A 10693-nucleotide genomic window follows, 5' to 3' on the forward strand; every position below is an offset into this window, starting at 1 on the left:
GCCCTCTATCCTGATCCTGGGCGACTTTAACTATCTAACTGTAGAGTGGAAGACTCTATTCTAGCCCATACATGAATGCCCAGAGATTCTTTAACTTCATCAATGCCAATGCATTGGATCAGCTAGTTGACACCCCCATGAGAGGTGGAAATATACTGGAGCTGGTACTAACCAACATGAATAGCCACTGTAGCACCCCTATAGTGTCATCCTCCTTGGTAAGATCTGATCATAAAGCTATCTCTTTCAAAGTCACCATCTCCCCTGACTGCCTCTTGCCAGGTTCAAATGAAAAAAACTTTTCAAAATCTGACTACAACCTCCTGAGACTAGGTAAAATCAGCTTCACAGCCACTGTCCCTTCAGTTGGAACTAGCACTAATGTCCAAGCCTTCACCAAAAAACTATATGAGCACCTACATAGCTGCATGGACTCAGTAATACCTGACAGGACCAAGTCATTTTCCTCAAGGAAGAGTAAACCTGTTTGGTGGACAGCAGCAATAAACAAACTCTAAAATAAAATGAAATAATTGCTGTCCAGGACCAAGAAGGAGCAGGTGCATATATTACTAGATGGGTAGCTAACTGGTTGACTGATAGAATCCAACAAGTCAAAATAGGGGAAGCCACCTCTAGTAGTAGACCTGTAATGAGTGGCATACCTCAAGGATCGGTCTTGGGGCCTCTACTGTTTGGTTTATACTTTTCTGAGGTGCTAGCCAAAACCAGTAGTCTGTGGCTGACCAAGTTTGCAGATCACTGCAAGTTTGGCACTGTCTTAAATTCTCCTAGTGATGTCAATATCCTCCAAGAGGATCTTACCCAAACTAATGACTGGTGCCACAAGCATGGACTCAATGCCAAGAAATGCATCATTATCCCCTTTAGAGAAAATGGTGTCCCACTAATTATCACATTAATAACAATTTACTAAGCATGCAATCAGTCGTGAGGGCTTCAGCACCCAGGTTGATAGCAACCTGATATTTGATGAACACATTGCCTCCGTTGTACGGAAGGCTTTCTACATGGCGCACTTTGTAAGTAAGGGTATTTCATCCAGGAACAAGGAGATCATAACATCCCTGTACTCCTCCCTTATCAGATCCATTATCAAGTACAATGCCCCCTTCAAAATGTACCTTGCCAAGCACATGCAGCAGCTGGAGAGACCACAGAGGTTCCTGACCATGAAAATCCAGGGTCTTAAACACCTATCCTATACAGATAGGCTAAAAGCCCTGTCCCTCTACTCAGTCTTGTAAAGACTGCTCAGAGGTGACCTGTGTCTGGCATATAAGACCATCTCAGACCCAGCCTTGATGGAGTCGCTGCATATCCATAAGTCAAACTCCACTCATGCAACCTACAAGCAAGGCCTCAACCTGATCTGTGACACTAATAGAACTTGTTGCAAGATAGATTTGTGCCTGAAAGACTCCCCCATCTGTGAAACAGACTCCCTCTCCATGTCAAGCAGATTACATCAATATCCCTTTTTAAGAGGAACCTGGACAACTGGACGGGAAACAGAAAATACAGCCTGGGATCCCACCTTTGTCCCTACTGCACAGGGGAAATAGGTGCTGACATTGTGGGAATATGGGTGAAATTCTTGGCTAGGCTTATAAGGGCCTCCAGGCCAATTGCCTAGTATCATCCTGTGAACCTATGAACCTATGAAGGTACAAAGTAGAACAGGTTTTCTTTCATTGTCTGAATGTAGAAATCTATCACCCAGGAAGGCTTAAGTAACTGGCATACACAGTATAAATATTGGTAAAAAAAAGAGAGTGGCCAACTTAGTAAGAGACCCTTAAAGTGCAATGGCAATTCTGTTGGAGAGGGGATGTTGGAAACTAATTTCCAACACAGGCAGGCACATGTTTTATTAGATGAAGTTAATAGACAGCAAGGTTCTTCAAGTTAAATTAGCTTACACTGTGTTCAGGCAAAATTCTCAGTGAAAATGTATGGGAGTTGAACTTTGTGGCAGAGTTTCAGCAGTATCGGGTCAGATGTAGTGACCAAAGGCTATTGTAGAAAGACAAAATTCTCAGTGAAAATGAGAGTTGGCTCTTGTGGCAGAGCTTCTGCTGTGTCAGGGTCAGAAGTAGTGACCACCAGCTAGTGTACAGAGACAAATTTCTCAGTGAAAATGTTTTTGGATTTGGCCCTTGTGGCACAGCTTCTGCAGTATTGGGCCTGGATGTAGTGACCACAGGCTATTGTACAAAGAGAAAATTCTCAGTGAAAATGGTTGGGAGTTGGTCCTTGTGGCAGAACATCTGCAGTGTCAGGGTTGGATATCATGGAGCTCATATGCAGTAAAGTGCATATCATGGAAATCATGTGCACATGCTGTGCATTTCATAAAAAATGTCTTTAAATGTAAGCATAAAATATCTGCATTTGTTATTAATAGAATTTTCAAAATGTCGTTGTGCCTTAATATCACTGATTTGTTGACTAGGTAGGTTCTCTGGGCACAGTTCACTTTTCAGAAACAAGCTGAAAGCAATATCTGATTAAATGACTCGCTCAATGTCACATAGTCTAATGAAAAGTGATGGGAATCAAACCCTGTACTGGAGGGACTGCACATCACAGCCTTACCTCCCTGTGCCAACTGACAGATTTATAGTTGATACCATGTTCTTCAAAAGAAGAAAGCAATCAGATGTTTTAATAAACTAAATAATTCCTTTAGCAGTGTCGCTATGAAACTACAACCATTAAAAGTGCCTCATACTTCCTAAGTAATTATCCCCCCTGCACAGACAAAATATCCTTCATGCTGTCTGACGCACCACATGTACCTCTGCAAGTAGTCCTGATATTTTTTATCTCATGATTTTAAATGCACGCCACTCCTAACCTAACAAACTTAAAACAATATTCAAAGAAAGAAAGTTGCCTCCTGTTAAGATAAAATAGATAAATTTGCCACCAATCTCTCTCATAGGACCCATCATTGTCATAGCTTAAAGCAGTTAAACTGGCTTGAATTACACAACTGCCTAACATGCTCAGAACTAACTACAGCACACAATCTTATTCATCATCCAGAAAAATGCCCTGCACTACAAAATTCATTGTGTTAACAAACTCTTATTACTTACAAATAAGTCAAATGATATTGCAGGAGACTCACTCTACTCCCAGTACATTGCTAAAGTCTGGAATTGTATTTCCAAACAAATAAAACTCTCTGACAAACTCAATAATTTTAACCCACTGCTTAAACAACATCTTAATCAATCCTGGTCCTGCACATGCTCATCACAGGGTTAACACTTTATGTTCACCCTATGATACTCTCCAAATGCTCTCCTTAAACAGAATACTCTCAACCTCTCACTGAAATGACAAAACAATTTTTATACATAACTGCTGCCTGTACAATCCACTAAGCTGCATATGGGCTCTCTCTTTAGTAACTTCCACCTCTGTAAAATCTTAGAATGAATAAATGTAATTACTGTTTGTATATAAATATAAATAGAAATGCAACTACTCTGTATTTAACTGGAACCAAGTATAATGCAATATAAGCAAATGGAGCTTCCCCCCTGGGCCTCTGTTGAAAATAAATAAATAAATTTAATTACTTAATTAATTAATTAATTAATTAATTAATTAATTAATTAATGTTCCAATATTTTCCCAACCTTTTTCAACAAAGTTACCCTTCCCCCTTTGTCCCTAATTAATTAATTAATTAATTAATTAATTAATTAATTAATTAATTAATGCTAACCAATTGATTAAGTAGTCTTATTTTACTTATATTTTCCTCAAAATAATTTGAGAATTGCTAATATTACTTCATTAAACTTATGTGGGAAAAAGTCTGAACATTAAAACTGCCTTTAGAATGCTATCATAGCTAGTTCCCTATACTTTTATTAAAAAGTGACTTTTTTGTGAGAATTCACACATGCATGTGTGTAAGATGATCTGGACATAGTTACAATATAATATTTATGTGGTTTGAAGCAGTTACCAATTTCTTTTAGTTACCACCCTGTACATGAATGAAAATTTACATGTGTCTACCCATAATTTTTCCAGTGTTGAAATCCTTTTGAAAAAATCATGTCAATTTCTCGTCACAAATCATGTAATAAGAAAGAACGCATTGTTTATTTTTTCTTGAAACAAATAAATACTTTTACTGGAACTTGCTATACACTACCAAACACCTAATCTTATTATGTGCTATATTATCAGTCACTGGTTAGCTAGGAACTGAATCATGAATCTTCTGGTTTATATAACTTGAAAGTTTCAATTGGTCTTTACTATAAATATGCAAAACTTTGCAGCTTTAAACATGTAGTCACATAACAGTTTATTCTTTTTTTAACTGCTTAGATCTTCAGCAAGCTAATAAATAACAGATTTTTTTCCTTTTACAGTCCTTTGTCTTCATCAGTTATTACTGGTTTAACTGTGGCTAGAATTTATAACAATAATAACTCTACTACCCTCATGTCTGCATCATGTGTTAAACCATGATGGTTGCTTTTTCCTCCACTCAAAAGTCATTGAAGGATTACCATTGATCAATACATAATTATTTTCAAGAGACATGCCTACCTTGTCTTTACATTTCCACCCTGTGAAAGCATATGAGAAAATTACTACTTTTAATACCATACATTTGTATAAACAAACTTGTCCCTCTTGTAATGATTATTCATTAAATCTACTGAGTTCAGTTTAGCCAGGATATTTACCTTGTGACAATAATTAACATGTGAATTCAGTCAATACAACTTTTGCCAAAGAATTTTCATTTGCACATTTGCTTTACCCTTAATAATAATGTTATTTCAAACAATTTGGTCTGTGACCTGACTAAGTAGAACAATTTTACATTCTGATATTTTAAAGCTCATAAATCACCATATAACTAGAATGTCATAACAGAATGTCGATGTTAAACATATAACTTTTATCTGGCAGTTGGTGCCAAGGGTAAGGTTGTGTGCTGTAGTCCCTGTAGTACAAGGTTTGATTCTCTCAGCCCTCATCTGCATCCTCTGTGATCTTGAGCAAGTCAACTTAACTTCACTCCTGGGTCACCCCTTACAAGAGACTATTGGTCCAGTGAGCCTACCTGGTGAACAAATATTGGTTATTATTAACACATTTGTTGATTATTTTCCTATCGACAAATGTAGTTTGTAAAAATCTAATTTTACCATTAACTCTACAGTTTTACACACTGCAGATGTTTATCAGTAAATATGCCAGAGTTTCTGTTGCCAATAACCTGGTCTGGTGTGCATGCATTTTTGTAATTAAATTCTGTGTTTCATTTTTCATTGAAAAACATTGTTCTGTAGAAGGAACTCACATGAACTCTTCAGCATTAAAAATGCTGTCTTAAGCAAAACTCAGAGATATCTGCATAAACCTTAGGTTAAGCAATGAAGAAAATATTCCACACAGTGAACCACCAATAATCAAGAAAACATGGAGCGCGAAGGATGGAAATAACCATAGATTCAAAATATTCCACCAAGACAAGAATTTATTTAAAATAAAAAAGTTTAAGTTGAGCTCTTTCATCCATTGTCACTGAAAGTGGACAAAAGCGCTCAAATTAAACTTTATTTATTTTAAATAAATTCTTGTCTTGGTGGAACATTTTGGACCCATGGTTATTTCCATACTTGTACACCATTTTTTTCTTGGTTACAAACCTTAGGTTGTCTTTTTCCAATATATGGGGTGGTGATAACAGTCTGTGTATATCCCTTAATGTGTCTGCATGTGTATTGCCTACATACACTTGCCTTACTTTCCTCTGAAATATCCTACAAAATAATTTCTGTTAAAAATATTAGAACTCATCAGTTTTCATGAAATATGCCCTTTTTCTGTGTTTGATTATTAGGAGTCCTATCATTAATGCACTAAATAAAGAGTCACACTGTCACTCTGTAGAAGTGTCAGAAATTAATTTTACATCCTGTAATGTCACATTTAACCACCCATGAGATTAATTTCTTTTAAACTCATGAAAAGTTACTAGTGATTTATAACTGTGACAAAAGTTGGCACATTGCCCAAATCTGGAAATCATTACTTGTGACAGAATGGAGAAACCTAGAAAGGAAAACTTTTTTTACAAAAAAAGTAAATATGTATTTTGCAGAATTAATACCTATCTAAATTTAAGTGTTTTAAAATGTCACTGCACAAAGAATCTGAAAATAAGGAAAAGTTAATAAAGTCACCTTTAGTGCAAAACTCTTTTTTCTTCTCTTCTGTCATGTCCTTTTCTCCCTTGCTTCAGAATGCAGCCAGTCTCCAGATAGTACAAATGTTTCTGTGTCTGCATTTTGCAACATGCTTTCCCTGTCTGGAGCTGTAGGATTTATATCTGAAATTTATCTGAAAGTTAGTGGAAAGTTCTGTCTTTACATTTTGCAATGGTTTTACGTGTCTGTTCTAAGATTTAAGATTTATGACACAGAGTCTAGCTCTTGCAAAAAGAAATGTGAAATAGATTATTTCTTTTTTAAACTGTTCAGACACAGTTCAGTTGTAATTTATCTGGGAGTAGAAACTCTGAAGAACATTAGCAGGCAGAATACTATATATTTTAAATTACAATATATTTTCATCCATTTTCCTTGGCAGCTTTCTGGAACATTCCTTCCAATCACAGTGCACAATAGAAACATGAAAATATTATTCATAGACTGCAGGTCAGCGTATTTTCCACATACTCATGACTTCATTTGCAAACTTACACAAACAAAATGTACCCATCATGGAATAGAACAAGGCCATTCCTTTGTTGCACAACAAACCAGTACTATGAGGCTTATGTAGGTTGCAACATACAGTTTGCTGTAAATGTTTCTGGTCTGAAATACAGAAATCCATTTTATCAGTTGTAATATCTGAAATAATTCCACTGGAGAAAATAAATTTTTACTCACATTTTTTTGGTATTTCATCATAGGTGTAACAGGATCCATCAGTTTTATCCACGCATGTTATTTTATTTTATTCTACATTTGTTAACCAGATAAGTGGATTGGTCCAAGAACAATCTTCAGATACAATCCTGACCAAAACTGACAACAGTATGATAGAAAAAATAATCAACAGTTCACACAGAAGAAAAGTTCATATTGCACACTAACATTGACAATAGAAATTCAGGTGTAGCATTTGAGCAAACATGTAAGGATTCCTAAGTAGAACAAAAATTAAAATATTAATCCAAGGAATAGTTGAGTAGCAATTCATTACATTGTAGTAAAAACAAAATATCCTAATTTCGGAAGGTTTTTGTTTATTTGAACTATTGTTGACCAAGTTTGTCCCACCAAGGCAAGTGGCCTTTCAGGTGAGACTAGAGGTGGTACTCATACTGACTAGGTAAGATTTGGTCAAGGCATTGGGGAACTTCCCCTACTCTTTAGCATATGGGTACATTATTGAGTGCAATGGTTCCTGCTTCTGGTCTGAGTGTGTAGGCGGCTCAGAGAAGCAGGCAGATTGAATGGAGTTTATTGATAGTGGAGATTCACAAAGGGATAGTGAATTCGTGAAGGTCAATAAACGAAATGAGGTGCAGAGCAGAGAGGTGATGTCAGATGAGCAAAGGTGCATGGTGGAGCATGATATAGAAAGAGCAGTGTGTCAGGAGTGGGTGAAGACATCGAGTCTTTCCAAGAGCAATGTGGAGCACCAAATGAGAGAGCAGTTGAATTGTTATTTCATTTGGAAGATATCTTCCAACAAAATCTTCTTGAGGAAGAAGATTCAGCACAAATGTGTGTTGTTACAACCATCCAATTGGGAGGGTTGCTGGATGTACAATTAAAAGAGATGGTGGGTCAGAGTGAACCAGAAAGTGAGGTAGCAGAGGTAGTCTTATTCTTGCAAGTAAAAATGAGTTGTGCTTTGACTACTTCCTTTTTCAATTATTTTATTAATGTGACTCATGCTTTTCTTTTGGACATTACAAGGGACGAAAAGTCATTGTCAAATCTGGTGATTTTGTTGCCTATTTTCAGTTTATCATGGGACCAGGCAGTTCTTAAAACAAGGGCTTTGTCTTGACCGAAAATAAATTTTACAATAGCTCTAGGATGGATATTTTTATTAGTTGAAGGAATTGTGGTTAAAGATCTGTGTGCCTCCTCAGTCTTGAAGGATAATGTTTCTGGAAGGTTTAAGGTTTTAGGAATCCAAGAAGTCAGGAAATGAATCATATTGCCCCCCCCCCCATCTGCTCTGGGATGCCAACGGTCCTTATATTTTTTCTCCTGGCTCTGTTTTCAGTATTATCTATCTTCTCAGTGAGTCTGGTATGTTCTTGAAGAAGAAACTCTATGTTTTTCTCTCTTTCTGTTAACCTGCAGTCTGTATCTGTTACAGTCTTGAAGTGCAGCAGTCTGGGCAGTTTGTTGTTTAAGGACATCATTCAATAAGTCTGTTTGTTTGCAGTATCTTCCTTTATATTGTCAACTTTTAGGTTTAGTTTGTCAATTTTTATCACCAAATCTTGAGCAATGGTAAGGATTGACTATTTCTTTCTTCATTAAATTTTCTTGCTGGGAGAACATGGAGTTACTCATCTTCCTTTATAAATGTAGTTTTACTGTCCGTTCTTCTGGAGAGTTTGACATGAAAATATGAAGATTTTTATTAAAATATTAAATCAACATGTAGCTTGCAACTTCCAGAATCTAGATTTGTTAATTTCAGGTAGTTTTTAGTGAAACTGGATAAGCGGCGGTGGTGCAGTGCTAGCGTTGATGCCTCACAGCAAGAGGTTCTACCATTCGATTGTCGGCTGGAGCGCCTTCTGTGTGGAGTCTGCATGTCCTCCCCGTGGTCGAGTGGCATTCGAAAGACATGCATAAAGCGGGCCTTCATTGAAGGTTGGGCGTCGAGCTGGCACCTCAACACTGTAAAAATCTACTGCCAATCATTAGCGGACCGGAGTTCCACTGTGGCATCCCCTATCCGGGAAAAGCCGAAAGAAGAACATTAGTGAAACTGGATAAGAATTCTTGTCAAAAAAGGATGCGCACTGCAGAGCTTAAGAATTCTGCTGCTTTCAGCCTGCCATCCAAGCCATGACCCCTTTGGTGAAATATTTATGAAGACCCTATGGATTGTAGCAAAAACGGGACAGAAGAAGTAAAAGAAACAGTAAGAAGTTCAAATGTACAGGATATGAAATTGGATGACGTAATGGCCAGATAAACAGAATCAAAATTAAGAAAAGCTTGTAACTGGAAACACCCAGGCCTGGATGCGTAACTTCTGGTTAAAAGTATTTAACCTTTACACAAAGATTTAACCCATGAGTAAGAAATACTTATATGCAAACACAGAGCAGGCACCAACCTGGTTAATAACAGGAAAAATACTTCTCCTTAAAGTATACCTGCAAGCTATCCTAAAAACTATAAATAAAAAAACTTGCCTTGTGATGATGTATGCAGTATATACTGGAACTGCTGCCAACAGAGTTTATAGTCATTTAGAAGAAAATTCAATCATGGCAATAGAACAAAAGGGTAACAAAAAAGTCATATGGAACAAAGGATCTTTATTTGTTAAATTAAATCATAATGGAGAATTGTAAAAAGGGGAAGAATCTAAGTGTGGCATAGATTACAAAAAAGCATTTGACAGCATCCCACATTCAGGGATAAAGGAGTGCTTAGAAATTGATAAGATACACCCTACATTGATCAAATACATTACATTGACCATGAAACAGTGGAAACCAGTCTGCAGCTAAGCAATTATAAAGGGCAAATTATTATCCCAGTGATAAAAATTCAAAGGGGGGTATTCCAGGGTGGTTCTTTGTCACCGCTGATCTTTTGTCTTGCCCTTAACCTATTAAGCTGTCTACTTTACAGATTAGGTCATGGACAACAACATGTAAAGGCATTTCATCTTCTTTTTGTGGATGACTTAAAATAGTTCCTCAGATGATTAATGACAGATTATATGGAAACAAAATAGCCATTATGTAAAACTAATTGGAGTGATGCATTCAGTGAACAAATTTCAGAAGGAATGAGAAATGTTCTGAAAGAGAAATTGTTTGAATGCAAAAAAATAATTAAAAAAATGTTCAAAATTATGATCTAGACATATAACGTCAGGAGGATATGTCTCCATAAAAAGAAGATGCGTCATTCAGGTTAGAGGCAAAAAAAACAAAAAATGGAAAAAAGGTTGAAGTATGACTTTGAAAACTGAAATAAACAAGGTGGGCAGACACATTATACATAGTGTGAGAAAAGATCAAGAAACATTTGAAGAGAATTTATATAAAGACATTTAGTGGCAAAGCATGTTATAGATACATAATGTGGTACGAGTAAAGACACACAAATTGATAAACTGTGTGTAGATTCTAAAATTTATTGTCATATAAAACAGATCATAGACATATTTATAAAATCTTATGAAAAGCAGTTTAGGTATACATAGGGGGTGCTAAGGAAAATTATTATGTATCATGTTTATTCGTCACTAAATACATATTAACTTGTAATTTCATCACAAATGTTTTAAATAAAATGTTTATAATATGTTTATGTCAAAGGAAAACTGAATAGCAGATACATGATTATGCAAGATATATTCTCAGATAAGTAGTGGCTTTATATTTCAAATGCCTTACAAC

The sequence above is a fragment of the Protopterus annectens genome, chromosome 3.part1 (assembly GCF_019279795.1).
Source record: "Protopterus annectens isolate FY-2018-M chromosome 3.part1, PAN1.0, whole genome shotgun sequence".
Classification (NCBI taxonomy): Eukaryota; Metazoa; Chordata; order Ceratodontiformes; family Protopteridae; genus Protopterus; species Protopterus annectens.